This window comes from Paroedura picta, chromosome 1 (genome assembly GCF_049243985.1).
Source record: "Paroedura picta isolate Pp20150507F chromosome 1, Ppicta_v3.0, whole genome shotgun sequence".
NCBI classification, from domain to species: Eukaryota; Metazoa; Chordata; class Lepidosauria; order Squamata; family Gekkonidae; genus Paroedura; species Paroedura picta.
Genome location: NC_135369.1, coordinates 116,269,480 through 116,288,769, shown reverse-complemented (window position 1 = coordinate 116,288,769; position 19,290 = coordinate 116,269,480). Strand labels below are relative to the sequence as shown.

Sequence of the window (19,290 nt, the reverse complement as noted above, 5' to 3'; positions counted from 1 at the left end):
TTTCTTAACGATGTTGGCATGGCTCATACTGCAGGTCAAATTACACATCACATTGAAGATCTATTATTGACATGGAGTTAACCTGAAAGAGCAGCAGCAGGTGAAAAGATCATTTAGCTCAAAGCTGTGGTACTAGGGCACAGGAGCCTATCCCTTACCCCTTGTATTTTCACCAAAATGTTGACCTGCTATTAAGCCTAGTGTGTGGGGGAAACAACCATGACATACATTACTTGTTTTTCCCTTGTCATGGCTCATACTGCCCAAGATGTGGTGAGATAGAAAGGGGACTTATTACTATGGGGTGGGGGGGAGAAATGGCACACGGCACTCTGTGGCTGCCCATAAATGTTTAAAAAACACATCAGAGAATCCAAGGGCAGATTTTCAGCACAATGCAGTTCAACCCTAAATGCTTTATTTCAGTCCACTTGAGGAGAAGAAAAAGAAATTAGAAGTTGTTTACTACTGTTTATATATTATTTCGTATTGTTTCAGTGGATCCACAGATTACATGTCTCATAAAATTATACTTCTTAGCCTATAACGGATATATTCCGTGCAGGGCGAAAACACTTGAAGAAAGTTACAGAGAAGACTTGAACAGTATCTCTCTGTAAACATTGTTTCTTGCTGTTAAGTGGTGTCAAGAAGCAGTATACATGCAGTAGCAGGCATTCATAAGGGACACCATATTAGGTAAATCTATTAGAGATGAACTCCTTGACTTGTTTTAACATCAAACCAATCTTTGCATACTGTTTCAAACACTGATTAATGTCAGCCTCTTTGCTTCCAATTAATATATGGAGATTAAAAGTGCAGATGGCTTAATATCACCAAGTGACATTACAATTCCTAACCCATGGATAGTGTTTAATCTTGAACAGACAAAAGTTCCATATGATGGATAAACAACTGGACTCGTGTTGGTCATTCACACAATACCCGAAAAATATGAAATAAGCATGGAAACAAAGCTCAGAGCAAGCTGGCCTGCTATTTTTTAATATGCAAGGAGTGTTTTATGCCAGTGGAGAGTTTGAGTGTTCAGTCTTCCCTGCTGCCATCTAAAATGATACCACATAACATATGTGCTGTGGAGCTTCCAATTCTCTGTTCTGCCTCATCATATTTCAGCTGGGAATATTTTCATGCCCAAGTTGGGTCACTTTTTTGTGAGTCAGAAGAACCATATCAATGATGAAATGTTGCAGGCCAGATTACCAATAGCATTTTATCCAGCTGTATTTGGCACATATCCTCATTCAGAAAACTGCTACCTTTGCCTTTCTTATTTGCAATGCTTGGATTGTGCAGAACTTTAAGATTCCATCCAGGCATAGTGAAAACAACAGTTTTATCACAACCAACCCACAGTAGCTTCTGAGTTTACCAGAAATCTCCTTTAGGCTAGATAGAAAGTAAAAGCAAGCAAACAAACAGATAAGAAGATGAGTAGGAAAAAAAGAGTGCTGATCAACAACTAGTCAGCATCTTATAAAAATCATAAATTGGAAAGGAGGGGACAATTTCCAGACTGGGGATGGGCACAAACAGTATTTTTGAAGTTCATTTCAGGGTTTGTGAACCCAACCAATTTGTATCAGTTTGACTGATTATGCATGGCAGCCACACCGGTCTACTGCTGATTCCTAGCTGTGGGGCAGCATGCCCTGCCGCATCCCTTGTATGCATAGGGGGGAAATCCCCTGGTGCACACAGGCCACCCTGGAGTTGTGCTACTGTCACTCAGATGTATACTGGCTCCGTACATAAAGAATCCATTTAATGATCATGGCAGGCAGTTTATCAAATGTCGTCATTCAGGAAGCTGCTAACCCTTTTAAAAGCTAGTGACCACAAGCATACATTTAATTATACATTGCCCTACATGGTCTAGACCAGCAGTTCTCAACCACTGTAATGTCATGACTCCAACAGCGGTGGTAGCAGGGGCTGCATGCACATGTGCGCAGGTGTGCACACAAGCACACAACGATCTGGAGGTGGCATGGATGCGGCCAGTGCCATGGCTCTGCTGCCACCGGCCACTGCCACCACCCGCCCCTGTTCGCCACTGCTGCCACCAACCTCTCCTGGCGACCCCACAGAAGAGGCCAAGTGACCCCCCTTGGGGTCGAGACCCCAAGGTTGAGAACCACTGGTCTGCACCCTCGTATCTAGGGGACCATACTACCCCCCTCCCCAAAGTGCTATCTTCCAGCAACCAAAATTTGTTCAGGGTCCCCAGCCCTAAAGAAATAAAACTAGCTTCAACCAAGGTCAGGGCCATTTAACTTCTGACCCTGGTCTGGTAGAATACTATAACAAATGAGATCAGAGCCCTGCAAGATCTTAAATTGTTTTGCAGGGATTGCAAGACAGAGCTGGTTCACCAGTATTTTAATAACTTAGTGATGGTGCCCTGAACCTTCAGAGAAAGGTGGCATAAATATATAAATAAATTAACAACTTATTAGAATTATTAATAAGTGAATAAGTATCCACTGCACTAGCTGATCTATTCTCGCATCAGTCCGCTGAACTGGTGATATGACTGAATTGCAAATTTTGGAAATAGGTGTACAACAATGATTGCAAACAGTGGTCCAGGTTAGGGATGTCAGCATCCAGGTGGGGCCTGGGGATTTCCCAGAATTACAGTTTATTTCCAGACTACAGAGATCAGCTACCTTGGAGAAAATAAATGCTTTGGAGGGTGTACTCTAGGGCATTGTACCCTACTGGGATGCCTGTTCTCCCCAGGCTCCATCCCCAAATCTCCAAGAGTTTCCCAAATTGGATCTGACATCCCTACTGCTCCATCCCCTGCTGGTAGCCAGGGGGAACCTGGCAGCCCTAGCCCAGATTCTGACAGTGCCTTCCTGGTAATACCTGAGTGTAAATACCAAGTCCATTTGCTCATTTAATGTTGATACATGAGACAAGATCTGCAATGCTTAATTGGAAAGGCATGCATTTCAAGAGAGAAATGGAGCCTTGTGACGTGGGCATTATAAGCATGTTCTTTCCTTACGTGGCTTTTCTTTTGCAACCTGATGTAAACAAACTGTTTGAGTGCACACAGAAGAACAGGTAGGATGGAATGCAGAAGCAGGAAAGGGCTTTTCCAAGTGAGAGTGTCCATATAATATCAAACAGTAAAGAGACTATAATATTCCCTGTCTCCCCCTTCCCCTTTTTGTCTGTGAACATTAAAAAGCTAGTGTTTTTTTTTTCATTTCCCCTAGGAGACTGCACTGACTTTTCAAAGGCAAAGATGAAATCTGATTTTAGTTCATGGTGTTATTTTGATGGCATGCCTATGTTAAACATGAAAAGTTCTGTGCTAGCTCTGATATAATTTTAGGTGCCTGTCAATCCCATTAAAGGTAAAGGTATCCCCTGTGCAAGCACTGAGTCATGTCTGACCCTTGGGGTGACGCCCTCTAGCGTTTTCATGGCAGACTCAATACGGGGTGGTTTGCCAGTGCCTTCCCCATTATGGTCAATCCCATTATGGACCCATTAAAACAACTACATTAGATAACTGAGTATACATCTTTAAATCAGAAAGAAAGGATAGTTTTGCATAGACCCAAATACTGATCACACTGTGCTATCCCATTAGGATAGCCTTCTGCAAAGATACAAGAAAGAACTTGCCCTGATCCCTTTGTAGGATGTTCTAATTGGAACAGAAACCATGGCTACTTTTCTCTAATAATAAGAGGGATTGGGGGGGGGGGGCTAGGGTATTTTGTTTGTTTTGTTTTATGGCAGAGTTCCTCTGATGACCCACTTCAGATAAATGGGTTGGGGCATGGTTACAGTGGCAGCTGTACCCCTGTTGACTAACACTGCAATCCTGAACAGGATTACAAATTTCTAAACCCCTTCCTTCTAAACCAATTCCCTTTGATGGATTTGGAAATATATATGTCTGCTCATTATTTCACTGTAAACTGTTTACATTGCAGAAACTTGGAAAGATTTGTCGGATCTTCCTGCTTGCATCCCCCTCCTCCCAACTTCTGTTTGGTAGCTATAAAATTTTTAATCCTTTGTATGTCTCTGGAGTTTTAATCTAGTAGACATATACCATCTGATGGGATTTACTTAAGAGGAGAGCCTGTGGCTTGGTGGTAGAACATCTTCTCTGCATACAGAAGGCTCTTAGGTTTAATCCTTCATATCTCCAGTTCAAAGGCTCTCATGTTTAGAAAGACTTGTCCTTGTCTGAGTTTCTGGACAGCCTTTGGCAAATTGTCTGCATTTGTAGAGTTCTTGAACTGAAGGGAAAAAGAGAAGAGGAGCTGGTTTTTTATGCCCTGCTTTTCACTGCCCAAAGGAGTCCCAACGTGGCTTACAAACACTTTTCCCTTTCTCTCCCCACAACAGACACACTGTAAAGTAAATGGGGCTGAGAGAGCTCAGAACTGCTCTGTGAGATCACCCCGTAGAGAACTGACTAGCCTAAGATGGCTGTATGCAGAGGAATGGAGACTCAAACCCAGTTCTTCAGATCAGAGTCCACTGCTCTTCAACCACTATACCACGTTAGAGGACCTCCCTCCATATCTCCTGTCTTGCCATCTGTATTCAGCTCCTAGGTTCAAGTTTCTTTCAGTCGTTTTAGCCAGGCTAGCTTCACACTCATTGCAGGATAAAATTGTCTCCTTTCTAATTACTACCTGAATGTTACCTATATGCTGGATGCTAAGGAAATCATTGCAAAATTTTTGCTTGATATTTAATGTGTTCCAAATTATGCTATGCTTTGGCACTCAACATTTTAACATGGCGCTCAATGTTATTTTGTTTTTTTATTATTTTATTTATCACTGATCAGGTAGTTGTATTATTGGGCAGTTGTATTATTATGCTCCCCACAGGGCTCTTCATTCTGTAAGTATAAATCTGCTGGCTGTCCTGGGGCCCCAAGAACTGTGCCTGGTCTCGACCAGGGCCAGGGCCTTTTCGGTCCTGGCCCCAGTCTGGTGGAATAAGCTCCTGGAAGAGCTGAGGGCCCTGACAGAGCTCTCTAGGTTCCACAGGGCCTGCAAGACCTCTCCCACCAGGCATTTGGTTGAGGCCAGGATAGGAAGATTGGGTCCCTCGCCTTTGTACCCCTTTATACCTCTTGTATCTGTAGCCCTTCCAAGCCAAACATCACCTGTGGTCACCTATCAGTGCAACAGCGACAGCTGCCCAGAAGGCCTGAGGGTTTGCATTGGAGAAAGTAGTCTGTGGATTGTAGCTGCCATTGATTGATTGTACTGGGAGTTTTATGTTGTTCTTATCTTTTTAATGTAAACTGCCCACCAGGTTGGGCCAGCCAATAGATTCATACCCACAGGGTGAAGAGCCACAGGGAGTGGCAGACTATAAATATAAATAAATTTAAAAAATAAATATTGTAACAGCCTCTGGTCACATACTAAGCTGAAAAGTCGTGTCTGCGAGGGATGCTGCCATTTGAAACAAGCCCTAGTCTCTTTGATTCATCTTATTAACATGTCATGAAGCAGGTCTCAAGGAAGAAAGGTCCCAGGCCTCAGACAGAGATACATGAAACTGTCTTGAGAAATTTTTGCTAATCAAAATTCTTTTAACTTCTGAAAAATTCTAGCCAATGTTTTCTTTTGTATTGTGGTGAACTACCCGAAGCCCAGTATAGGAGCATTATAGAAATCATCATCATCGTCATCGTCATCATTTTAGCGAGATCCTCCACCTTCATCTTAGATCTTACTGGATGAAGATTGAATCAAGATTGATGACACAAGTGTCAACTGCCAAATCAGTTGTAAATGTTTTATAGGAATATTCTACTAGTTTCTCGTATTTTAACATGAGGGGAAATGCCAGGCAGTGGTTTAATAGTGATTTCCCAAGAATCTGAGGTGGAAAGAGAAATAAGGAATTCCATTTATAAAGACTCACTTTATATGCCATTGCAGATATGATTAGTATGAATAACAGGAATGAAGTCTAATATGAACAGATGTTGACGTAGCTTGGGGGAAAGCATTCATACAAATATCCATATAAAAACCAAGCATTGTTACAGAGCAAATGTAGATTTTGAATAATGCTTATATAAGAGAAAATTCTCAGTAAGTCGTTCTGACAGTTTCTCATGTTTTTTGGCTAACATGTGTTACATCAGACCCAATTACATTGATTGGCTGTATTTCATATCATATGTCAAAGTCTGAATTTTGTGGACTTATTATTAACTAGGGGCAAAGCCTGCTGTATCCAGGAATACAATGGGCACTAGAGCTTGGCGGTGGGAAGAGGAAGGGGAGGAGTTGTCCAGTCTGGGGTTGAATGTGTGTGTTGTGTGGGAGGTTGTGGTGGCGTGGAGACAAATGAGGGCATGGGTGTGGAGATATGGGTGTCAAGAACCTGTGGTGTGGAATGTTCATTGAGTATGGGAGAGGACTGACCTTTGGGAATTGTGGCATAGTGGTTACAGATGAGCTTTCCAGAGCTATGTTTTCAGATATGTGAAGGGAAAATCAGATAGGAGACTCTTCTTAGGGGGAGATTACATGGCAACCAATTCCAGATGGGGCCTGGAGAGCTCCTGGAATTACAGCTCAACCTCAGAATATAAAGATCAGCTCCCCAGGCAGAAAGGGCTACTTTGGACAGGGTTGTGGTGGAGAAGAAATATTTAAGTTCTCCCACACAGGTTGTTGTTGAATTGAAAGACTTGAGGTTTACTGCACAGGGTTGTTGTGCAGATGAAACAGGAGAAGGGCATCCAGTTTCATCTGCAGAATTACGCTGTGCAGTGGCCTCCAATCTGCAGAGAGTTGCAAAGAAGAAAGACACATGGCTTGACTGTGTCTAACCTCCGGCCAGAGCAGTATTTTAAGTGAGAAGGGGCTTTACTGTGGCCTCCCTGTCAGCCAACTGTTTGGCAGAAGGGGAAAGTCCCCCCCCTCAAAAGGAAGGCCCACCCCCATGCCCTGAAGCTTTTCTGCATTGCTCTTGGAAAGGCCTCCCTCCCCTCAGTCAGGGCCTGTCAGAGGCTCCTTAGCAGCAGGCCTGAAGGGAGGGGGTGGGAGGGGGAGCACTCTGCAGCCTCCTGCCAGCTCTGTCAGGGTTCTGAGGCAATTTGCAGTTGGACATGACAGTTAGGACAGCCTTGGGGCGAAAAGGGCTGGCGCAGCCTGTCCAAGCCTCTGTTCTCACCCCCCTTGGCAGCCCTACTGACCTCCTCTCCCTGTGGTGGTCAGGGGCAGACTGAAAGCGATGTCTCCAGATAGCCCCTGGATGGGCCCTGTCAGAACTTTGCCCCAATGATTGGGCCAAAGTTCTGAGTAGGCGTGTCCTGTCTGAGACAGGGCCCAATCGATTGGGCCCTGCCTCCGACAGGACACGTCCACTCTCCGCTCACTTAGCATTTAGTGAATTATATAACACCTCCCGCTGTTACAGATACCCATAACAAAGACAGCTAATTTGGTTTCTAGACTGGTCAGTTCAAGAATGCTGGTGTGTGTTTGTGTGTGTTTATGTGTTGTGTGTATGTGTGTGTAAGATCTGGTGATGACAAGTAATACTCTTGCAGTACCAGACCTACCTGATCTCAAAATAACTGCCATCTGAGGACAATAAAGAATGATGTGTTAGTCTGAGACAGGTGTCTCTATACTGATATACACAGAAAGTCACTTTCTGACATCCTATCACATTTCAGTATAACCAACAAAAAGAATTCAGGACTGAGATATGCACATGAAGGGGTGGAACTATAGAGGTAAGACAGTTCTTAAAAATTGTTTTTGAGTCCTGTGGTGCAATGTAAATTTGCAACACAACTAACTGAAGCCTATCCTCTACACTGGGGTCTAGAGCAGGTTTTCTCAACAGGGTTTTCATGAAACCTTGGGATTTCTTGACAACCCAAGAACTCCCCCCTCAATTGAATAGGAATGATATAACAATATATCATATGATATGATAGATATGATATGATATGATTATGTCAACCTGCCCCCCCCTTCCAAAATTGCCAATGATAAGTCTGGTGGATGTGGAATGGGGAGGGGCCCCAGTCATAAAAATCCTTGCTGACAGGCTGTTTGCTCATGAATCCAGAGAGGTAAGTACTTAACTGCGTTGAGGAATGGTATGGGGTGACAGAAATGGCAGATGCCTGCCCCTGCCATGTTCCTGGTCCAGTGGATTAGGCTGCTGGGCCATTTAAGGCATTGGGAGGGTGGGGGTGATGGGGCATGAGGTCACATCCACTGGGAGTTTTTGGGTGATGTCACTGCTGGTGACATGTGACTTCTGTGAGTGTGGCAAGGGTGTGTGGTCTTCTGACATCACTTCCAGTGTTTATCGAAGCCTGAAGAATGTTTCAGGGTTTTCTCAGTGGTAAAAAAGTTGAGAAAGACTGCTCTAGAGCCAAAAAATAAGTTTAGCCATTATTCCCAATATGCTCCTAAATAAACAAATTGCTAAAATAAAAAGTAAAACTTGCCTTTGAGGCAAACTTTGTTGACATTTGATGATCAGGCACTCCCCAGTAGGTCACCTGTGGCCATTTTATAATGCGTCTCTACTTGGACCCCAAGATTCCTATATTTAAATGTAAATCAGTTAATACTTAGTACCAATTTAATTTCAAACTCCTTAATCTCTCCCTGGTATTTTAAGCAAAAATTTATTTCAAATTGTTTAATGGATCTGTTATTTTTTTTCTTATCAGCCTGTTTACAAGCTTTCCTTTCCTTCCCCCAAGTATTTCCCTGAAGTGCACAATACTTCACTTTTGTGCAAAATTGGCATTTTGAATGAAAATTTTCAGCTGCCATCAGACAAAGAAAAGTGCTGGTTGGAGTTAACATTTTGGCTTTATGGAGTAAAAAGCTAGGGCTTTTCTGCACACAATAAATATAGTGAAATGCTTACCTAATGTAGGCATTATATTCCAGCGGCTCCACATGACGTCACCCACATCCAGTGTCTGGCCAGCCGACAGCTCACAACATCCCCCATTTTAAAGTGCAAGTTTGGGAATCGCATAAAGAGAATTCATCAATCTAAAAAGTGCTAGTACCCGGAGAGAAACCAGCAGGCAACCATCAGAAAGAATGTATGGAGGCCCAAATGCACTACATTCATCTGTATAGTCCCGCCCTCACACCCGCCTCCCTCTCCTGTGGACAGGAATTTCTTTAAAAAAATATAGATGTGCCTGGTGCAAAGAATAGGTGGACACACATATAAGCAATGCCAGAAATAAAAGAAAATGTTTTACTGTGTTATGACACCAAGTATGCCTCTTGAAAGTTTTATCCCCCCCCAATCAGGAATGATTCTTTCCCCCCCCCCCACCCCAAATCAAAGGAATCATGAATAACGAAAGGCCCGATCAGGCCGATTTGGCTTTGGCGCCCAATAAAATCAATGTGGCCACTGGCTATAATGGGCATTTCAGCTTTTCTGTTTTTCCAAGGGCCTGGAGGGGGGTTAAGTTACAGTCTATAAATTTTCAGGGTAGCTCCAGGAGGCTCTTTCCTGATTCCCCTCCAAATTCTATAATGATTGGTCCAAGAGGTCCACTTCTAGGGGCTCCCAAAAAGGATGCCCCCATCCCTTCATTATATCCAATGGAGAGTCCATCCCATAGGTTATAATGGAGGGATGGGGGCATCCTATTTGGGAGCCCTTAGATGTGGATCCTTTTGACCAATCATTCTGAAATTTGGGAGGGAGGGGACTCAGGGAAGTGCCTCCTGGATGTACCCTGAATATTTGGAGGCTGTACCTCAAATAGCCACCCACCCCAGGCCCTGGGAAAGGCAGAAAAGCCAAAATTCCCATTGTAGTCAATGGAGGAAGGGGATGGGTTTCCTGAACTGATTGACAGGCAGAAGCGTAACACATATAAGGTGCATTGCTCTCTTCCACCATTTCCAGCAGCAGATGTGGAGGGTGAGACACACAAAAAAAGTGGCAGACAGAAAGGTGAGGAGGGGCTGGGAAGCATGATAAAATGTAGTGCCTTGCCATTCAGCTGGCGTAACACTATTTTTACTAATGTGTGGAAATGCCCCAAGGTTTCTCTTCCAGAGTAACAGTGCAATCCTAAAAAGGCTTCCACAGCAATAAGCCTCACTGAGTGAAATCGGACTTCAAAGTAAATGCACTGAGGATCTCTAAATTGGTATAAAATGAATCTGTAAAACTTCGGTAACTCTGATGTCAAGTTGGCAATTAAACACAGCAATTTTTTCCCATAAAGTTTTGCCCCACAGCCTCTGACCTTACCTTTCCTTTCAGGAGGAAAAATATTCCACTTGAAATCTTGTTTTCTTTATGGGAAACTCTTTAAGAGACAAGAGAAACTGAAGGAGCCAGTGAAGCGACAAAAGCATCTGTAGTGTTCTGGCTCTTGGTGAAGGTTACTAATCTGATCTTTTCAAAGAAAACATTCCCTCCTTTGTTTTGTTTTTAAAAAGATCTTACCCTGTTTAAAATTCATTCTGTGAAATCGTGGCTATTTGTTACCTTCTCAAGGGCACTTTTTCCAAAGCAGTTTAAGAACAAACATTATTTTTCTTTCTAGGCAGCCAAAAGTTGCATTTATTATCAATGTGCAAAAGGTCGTAAATGCTGATGACCTAGAAATCTATGAAGAAGTATAGAACTGCAATAGCAAGGAATAGTCCCTAAAAGAGGGGGGGATACATTTATTGTAAACAGATACAAATAACCGGGGCTGCCAGTTGATGCTGTGGAGGGCAGGCCAGCAGCATGCAGCTGCGCAGAGGCCTGGCTGCAGCGGGCACACTTTTGCAGCATGCATGGCAGCGGAGCAGCAGCAGCAGGGGTGGGGCCTATTTAAGGTGCCACATGGAAGAGCCCTGCCACTGGTACCCGCCAGAAACGCTTCCCGTCCACCTGCCCAAGGTTCAATGGTTAAAGGGTTTGTTACATAATTGTTTTAATCTCAGCAGTTTGAGAGGGGGCACGAGAAAGAGCCTGTTGTTTCAGGTCTTCAGTTTGCATACTGGAGACCTAAGGGTAGGGGTGGCTTGAGGATAAGTGCAGCCTGCCTGGCTGGGTAGGCCAAGGGCTCTGAGCCAGGCAGCTGGGTGGCAGAATGAGGAGGGCACCCATTGGCCATTGGCCATCTGCCAAGCTGCCACCCTGGGGTAGGATTCTGAGGAGGAAGGGACTTTTCCTCCTGGCTGGGATGGAGGCAGGTACCAGGTCACCCCTAGAGCCAGGTACTGAGCAGTCAAATGGCTGAATGTCAGGCTCAGTTTCTCTTGCTAGATCAACGCTCCAGCTGGAAGCTTGTTAGGCAACAATAAAATCTGTGTGAGTCATGTCTTTCTTTGCCCACATGCCCTCCTGCCAGTCAAACCACCTAGTCAGTTTCCCCAAACTTGCTTTCTGCAGTTATTTTGAGTTGCTGAATTTAATGGGGACGGGGCAAAAACTGGAACGGCCAGGAATGGCCATTAAATAAACAAGAGTACTACAAAAAACAGTGGAATGCATTACAGAAACTCAAGAATAATATTTTAGAAATGAAAAGGCAGAAATCTCACACCTTTATTAACTATTCCCAGGCCAAAAAGCCTCCAGAACACACGGAACAGGCTGGAACAACTTTATTAACCTGTTCTGGGTCAACACGCCTCTGGAGCACATGTGTCTCTAAACGTATCTCAGTTTTTTGTGGCCCATTCCAGATTGTTCTGGATCATTCCAGCTTACACCCTCTAGAGAAGTGTTTCCCAAACTTGTTTTGGTTTGCCACCCCCTTAGCTCCCAGGCCACATCCCTAGTTTCTCCCCCTCCCCACATACACATACATATGGACACACACCTCTTTCCTGGTGGTAGGTCTACTGCAAACTCAAAACACAATGCATTTCCTACACTTCCTTTTTGGTTGTCATGCAGTGGCCATATCTTAGTCTGGATAAAAGCCACATTTTGTAAAAGACACTTTGGGTCCTCATTCGGGAGAAAGACAGATGGGGAAAGAGAGAGAGAAGCAAGCAATGGAAAATCCTATAGCCAGGAGCAAGCAGGAGAAGGCTTTTCTGACCTCCCAAAAACGGAGACTTTTTGGGAAGGGTTGACATCCCTAGGTTAAGAAATTCCTGGAGAACTGGGGTTGAACCTGGGAGGGACAGAGTCTGAGGAGGGGAAGAAGCTCAGCAAGAATACAGCCCACCTTCTGAAGCTGTCATTTCCTCCAGGAAGTCAAGCAGGGTTGGCCTTGGTCAGCACTGGGATAGGAGCCCACCAAGGAAGTCCAGGGTCACTACTACCCAAAGGCAGGCAATGGCAAGCTTCTTTGGAATATCTCTGGCTAGGAAAATGCAGCTGCAGCAGGAAAAGTCAGATTTTTCTGCCCCCTACTGCCCCCAAATTCCTCACTGCCCTTCTGGATTCTTCCATCACCCCTGCAGGGCATAAACCCACTTTGGGAACCCCTACTCTAGAATACTGGCATTGTGGGCTGTTGGACGCTGTCACAGGCATCTGGCTATCATTGTCATCTCTGTCTTGCAGGTTGGTTCCCCTTTCCCTCCACATACCATCCATAGGGTGACCAAAGCCACTTACAGTTCTCTCAAAGCTCTCTTAACCTCACCTATAACACAAGAGGCCTGCAGTGGGCAAAGGAAAACTGTCTTTTATTATTAAACTAGGGGGAAATCCAATTGCACCCAGGAATACACATACACCTGCACTGTTACTCCCCGTTCAATCTTGAGATCTAGCATAATGAAGTGTAACAGACTCTAATCTCAAGAGCTGGGTCAGATTCCTGACTCCACCTCCATATGCAGCCAGCTGGGTTGCCAAATTCCAGGAGAAGGGGCAGGAAATCTTCAGGAAGATGAAAAAGAGACAAAGAAAGAGGGGGAGGGAAGGGAGGAGGGAAGGAAGGCATCAGTTCTGAAGAAAACAGCTGCTTTGGAGGGGCACTGGCTCTCCTACCCTCACCCCTCCAACCCTCACCCCCATCCAACCCCACATCTTCCAAAAGCCAGATGGGCAACTAATTGGTCCTCATTGCCAGATTTGAACTGCTTGGCCCTCACTGGCAGAGTAGTATCACCCTACTAGCAGCACACGCCCAGGGAGAGCCAATCAGGTAAGGATTAAGTTTTCTGCCTGCAATTTTAACCAATTGGCCCTCATTGACAGAGTGCAGTTTGCACTGCCTGGCCCTAACTGGCAGAGTAGTATCAACCTATTGGCAGAACAACCCCAGTACCAATAAATTAGGGAGTGAGTTGTCTACACACAACTTTAACTTTATGATGTTTAGTGATAGTGATGTCAACTTTTCTCAACTTTTTTCCCATTGAGAAATCCCTGAAACATTCTTTAGACTTCAAGAACCCCCAGAAGTGGGATCTCCAGGTCCCAGCTGAAGGCTAGGATCCCTGCCACTGTTCAGGGATGCCAGCCTCTAGACAGAGAAATCAACTTGCTTTCTCCCTTTTTGAGGAGCACAGACTGATCTCTGTTGTGCAGCCATGAGTTAAACTGGCAGGTCAGATTTCAGAGCAGGACTCATCCACCTGAAGATGGACAACTTTTCAGATTGCATTGGATACCTGCATCTGGTTCTGACAGCAAATCAAGAGTGTGGAAGAAGAACCTCCTCTAGCTCCAGGTGCAAACATCTCACAGGGGCTCAAGCTGAAAACTGGAATGCCCTGATTTACTAAGGCAAAAGTCTGCCCCTGACATGCTAAAGCTTTTGGAGTCAGCTCTTCTTAAAAAGGGATGGACTTACTCCTTCAGACTAATTAGGAGACTGTACAGCATGCATTATCAAGAAGGAGAATCCTTTGATGAGCATATATTGGAAATAAAAAGACTCTTTTAGGAGTTAGAAAACTGTACTATCAAATATAAACAAAATTACTATGTTATTTCTGAGTATGTCCTGTGAGTTTCATCTGCATAACTATTGAAGTAATCTATTGTACAAATAGTACTCTAAAAAACAGTGGGACATGTCAAAGGCATTACAGAACAATATTTTGGAACTGTAAATGTAGAGATAGCATATGCTTACCTGCAGCTCCTCTTCCTGAGATGCCCCCCTATGTTTCCAACAAGTTTTGTGAAGCTTTCCATTTCTGGGAGAGGCACTGAATTTGGAGCCTGTAGTTGGCCCAGGGTTATACTGTCCACTCCTGAGCCCATGAGTAACAACTACCCATCAGCACTCTGGTAACTTCTGATCAGTTTGGAATTTTGTTGTTGTTGTTAGGTTGCGAAGTCGTGTCCGACCCATCGCGACCCCAGTTTGGAATGCAGCCACTTAACTTTGGATTACTTCCTCCCCTTCCCTCTGGAAGCATTTTGGCCTGAAAAGGGTTAATCTGTGCACAATATCTTTATGTTTTAATTTCCACAATATTGTTCTTGTACTGTTTTTGGAGGTACTACAATTTAATGTTCACTCCATCCTGTTTCGGGGTGTTCTGGAGATATTTCAGACCCGAACAGATCAATGTACACAATATTTTTGCATTTGGAGTTCCAAAATATTATGAGTTCCATTTTTTCATTTCTAAAATATTGTTCTCGAGTGTCTCTAATGCATTCTAGTGTTTTTTGTGATATTATTGTTTGTTTAATGCCCTTTCTGTCCTGTTCTGTGTGTTCTGGAGGCTTTTTGGCCTGGTAACGGTTAATAAAGATGCAAGATTTCTGCCTTTTCATTTCTAAAATATTATTCTTGAGTGTTTGTAATGCATCCCACTGTTTTTTCTGGTTTGTTTAATGCCTGTTCTGGCCTGTTCTAGGCCATTCTGGCTTTTACCCTGTCCCCATTTAATGGCACTGAGGTTGTCATCAAGACTCATGAGCAAAAACACATGCTCTGTGCATAAGCCAGTAGAGTTACTGTTCTGCATTGCATTCTTCCTGTCTCTTATGGAATAAAGCCTATCAGTTGCCAGTATGTTTTCCATCTAGGTACTGACCAGGCCATACCTGCTATAGTAGCATCAAGGCATTATGTGCCTGTGTTAGTGTGGATGAATTCCCTTAATAGCAATGGTCATGCCTAGCCTAATCACCACTGATTTCAGTAGGACCTTTGATCTAACTATTCCTCTTGACAGATGAGGTCTTGGAGTTCCATACTGGGAACCTAGTTCTCGGATACACAGGAGCCTAATTATGATCATTACTATGTCACACGGTGAGAGTAAGCTGCCCATCTGTCCCAACTCCCGCAGGACACTTACGCTTTCCTGGTCTTCGTCCTGGGTCCCGAACAGGTCCTTAAAAGTCCTGTCAGCTGGAGCCCCCTCCCTGCCTCCCTCCCTCCCTTCATGCTCCCCGGCCAGCAGGATGGCTGGCAGCGGTGCTCTGCCCTGGCTGGCCCTGTGGCTGGCCTGCGCAGGTGTGCCAGGCAGAGGCCCACCCTCGGCCCCCACCTGACCTGAGCCGATGTCGCGCAGGCGCACAAGACGGGCTTGCGGAGAGGCGTGGGGGAGGCGAGGTGAGCCCAGTCAGAGGGAGGGAGGGAGGCCACTGCCGCCGCACCGCAACTGCCGCCACATCCCACCTTACGGTCCCTAAATTCTGGTCACCTTAGGTGAGAGGCCTTCCACATATCATTTTTCTGTCCTGAAATCATCCCCAGGGATCTGCTATGTTGGAGAGAAAAAAAATACCTGCAGTACATTTGCAGCCCATCAGTTCATGTTAAGTTTCCCAGTGGAGCAAAAAGTGGTTCCTTGTGTTATTTTCAATCAGGAAAATGGTACAAGGAAAGGCTTCCGCCTCTTCCCCTCATGAATTCTGGTTCCAATCTGAATTCAGCTGCTACATGGCTGGGAATTGTTGCAGCGATGGTTTCTCCTGCCAACCCCCCTCTTGACTGGAGTTACCTTTTAATGACATGCAGGCCCCTCTGAAATTGCATCTCCTCTAAAATTTGCTGTCTAAAGCAGCTGCTTGTTTTCATGATATCTCAGGCTGGCTATACTCTTCAGGCATAATTCTCCCTGCCCTTCTCCTAAGCTATAATGAACTGTGAAGACAAAACCAGCAGAATTCTTTGAGGGGAAAATCAAAGCATGAGTTTGATTACTTCCTTTGCACAGACATTGTTTTATTGCACTGCAGATTTAGTGTACAGCAAAATAATGAGCAGCCTTTGCCTTGGTATTCATTTTTGTAATTTTGTGGTTTTGGATTCTGACTGAAGTTTGCACATAATCTAGACTTAATGTGTATTAATCAGTGGCCTCAGCCAAGCTGTGGAATCAAATGTGTCCTAAACTAACCAGACACCATGCTTCTGTTGACAGTCCTTTGATATGTAATTCCTAGGCTTCAGTGAGCACAGTTTGACAACCTTCCTATCGTTAGTCCCCTGCTGAGAGCTTTTAAAAAGCAAAATAGTGAACGGGTGGTACAATAAGATGCCTAAATACTCCGGGGAATTGGAGCCATTCTTAAATTTATCTTGTAGACCATTTTTATTGGATTTCTTTTTATGGGGCATGCCATTCCTAATTAACTGAGGCAGAGGGTGGCACCTCAAGAGAGGGAGGGGGAGAAAAAGAGGCTCTTGAAAGTCTCCATTGTGCTTCTGAAAAGCACACTGTTTCATACTCCAGAATTGCTCAGTTTACAGCAGAACGATATTGTTATGTGAAATAAGTATTGCAAAAGGTCCTTGGAAGATCAGTGTTTGAATGTCAGTGTGCAACATGCTTTCAGAGATTCTGGCCAAACCAGGTACTTTTTAAAAAGCAGCCAGGCCATCTTTCTAGTCTGAAACAAGATGTGTGGTGTGGATGGAGCTTTTAATTATGTTGTGGTATACGCCAGCAGGCACCTCCCAGGATGGAGCGGCTTAATGAGAGGCCTTGAAGCTTTTTTTTGGGGGGGGGGGCGGACTCAGCAAGTTTATCATCTGCCCTCGACTGACTGTGTCATATATCCCCTGGGCTGCCTTGTCTTCAAGAACGTAATTCTCTTATCAGCTGAGATATTACTTTGTTTCAGGTTACTCTATTTTAGATAGCAGCAAATTGGAGAACGCCTAGCCTTGTGCAGCTGCTAAGTGTGGGAGAGGAGAGGTTTTTTTTTCTAGGAGAGATAATGTCTGCAAAAGCTAGATTTGTAGCAAGGGAAGATAGATGATTGTGTTCAGGAGAAGAGACCTTGGAAGACTTGCTTTACATATCGGAGCATCTTCTCCCCAACAACCATCCGTGTGGCTGTTGAACCTCCAAGTATGCCCTTGTAGAAAATAATTGCTTAGCTTCGCAGGGAATATGAAGTAGGCTACATATCTCAAAATCAGCTTTTAGAGAAAGTTCTGGTTGGTTTAGGAACATGGGCCCTTCTGAACATATCCCCCTCCCCCACCCGCCAACAACATTTGACAAAAGGAAACAGATATTGTTTGCTACTTCGTTGGAAGAGAGTGTTCATACTGTAGCAAGCAGTTAGTGGCAAGCTGTCCTGGACTCTGATCCAGCATCACAGAAGAGTCTGACTGGCCTGGAGATTGATTTTCTTTAGGTGGCCTGTTTTTCTATTGAAAAATAAAATCACCAAGAAAACTGATAACCCTAGGGAAAAAATCCATATAAAATAGACATCTTTAACTGCTCCTCGCGGAGCAGAAGAAATAAAACAGTAAGGGCCCCGAGGGCGGGCCCTGTCCGGGATGAGGAAGGGTGCCAATAGGCCCCTTCCCCTGGACTGACAAGTGGAGGGTCCAATCAACATAAGCCGAAGAAAAACACTCCCCAGGCCTCGGGGAAGGCGATCTGCAGCTCCCCAGGCCCTGGGGAGCGGTTTTCTACATCGGGGGGGAGGAGCCAAACTGTCCCCCAGGCCCCTAGGGCCCGCTGTATTTTTTTTACTATACTGCTAGTTATGTTATAAAACTCAAAATCACAATGTAAACTAGCAACCATTGCAGACTCAGATCAGAACCAATAAACGGTAGGATTCTCAAGTAGGCATGTGCACTGTGGGTGTCATAGGGATGCAACGATGCAATGCTATCATGTTGAGATAGCAATGAGCCAGAGAAGCTGCATTGGCAGAGAGTCAGGATGGTCAGAGGGCTTCAGAGATGGGTCAGAGGTGAGATTTATCTTCAAAAGGGGACTAGGCAGATTCATGGAGGATAGGACTGTCAGTGGCTACCAGCCAAGGCCATTTTCTAGATTGCCCTAATGCACCATTTTTATTTCCCTAGATTATCATAGTTCCCCCCCCTTGTGTCCAGACAACTTCATTAATATCCCCTCACCATTGTGGATTTTCCTTGTTTCTTTCACATTCTTTCCTAAACTAGTTTTCCCCATACTCTTTCTCCCATTGAGGAATGAATTTGAGCCGTTTGCTCAAAATGTGAATAGCTTTTTTCCATCTCATGAACTGACATCTAAACCCACTGAAACCCAGAAAGGCTGGGTTTGGGTGATAACTTTTTTAAAAAAATTGTGTGCCAATATTTCAGCATGTCAGTGTTGGAGATACCTGCTCTGAAGCAAAAGCTCAGTCCCACTGGGAGGCTCAACAGCAACAGCCAGTTCTTGCCTTCCTTACCATTCATTTACCATATACTTCATTTACACCCAAGAGCACCCCCAAGGCACCATTTTCAAATATATTCTGGAGTCCATGCAGCTACCCTGAAAACATGCAATTGAAAGAGACAAGCTATTGTGAACTGTATACTGATGCAAGTCAGGGAAATGAATTCAATGTTTGGAGGAGGAATCAATGAGAGCAAATGTGGGCAGGGAATATACTCATAGGAGGATTTATCAACCCATTGAGGCTGCTGAAGCTAGCAGCACCTCAGTGCATATGCAAAAATCAAAGAAAAAGAAAAAAAACAGAAACCCAATCCAAATGTGAACATAAACAGACGGAAAACTGACAAAGAAAACAAAATGTGTACTGGTCACACCATCAGAATTGCCACAACACCAACAAAAATTCAGAAGTCAGCTACAGTCTGGAAAATGCCATGGGAACTGAGTGGAATCTCCACATTCAGATGTACTAAACCTCTGAAACCCAGAGCCAGGAGGCAATGTCAGGTGAAGTTCTTGGCCGCTATGTCCTGTTGTTGGCCTCTAGAACAGCCTTTTCAACTTTTTGACTTTTGAGAAACCCCTGAAACATTCTTCAGGTTTTGAGAAACCCCCAAAGTGGCATAATTGTGCAGAATATGGTTGGGAAGCATAGCTGTGTACACAAAGACTCAGGGCCCTCCCT

General features: G+C 44.4%; 1 long non-coding RNA gene across 2 annotated transcripts in view; it reads right to left on the bottom strand.

Annotated features, from left to right (window-relative positions):
• The window catches only part of LOC143841633 (uncharacterized), a 45,072-nt gene extending 34,670 nt beyond the window's left edge, over nt 1–10,402 (bottom strand). For both annotated transcript variants that reach the window (XR_013232747.1, XR_013232744.1), the window contains exons 1-2: nt 10,303–10,402; nt 8,941–9,081 (exon numbers count right to left, since the gene is read on the bottom strand). This is a non-coding gene — a long non-coding RNA (uncharacterized LOC143841633). The remainder of the gene's footprint in view (nt 1–8,940; nt 9,082–10,302) is intronic.
• Between the last annotated feature and the right edge of the window lie 8,888 nt (nt 10,403–19,290).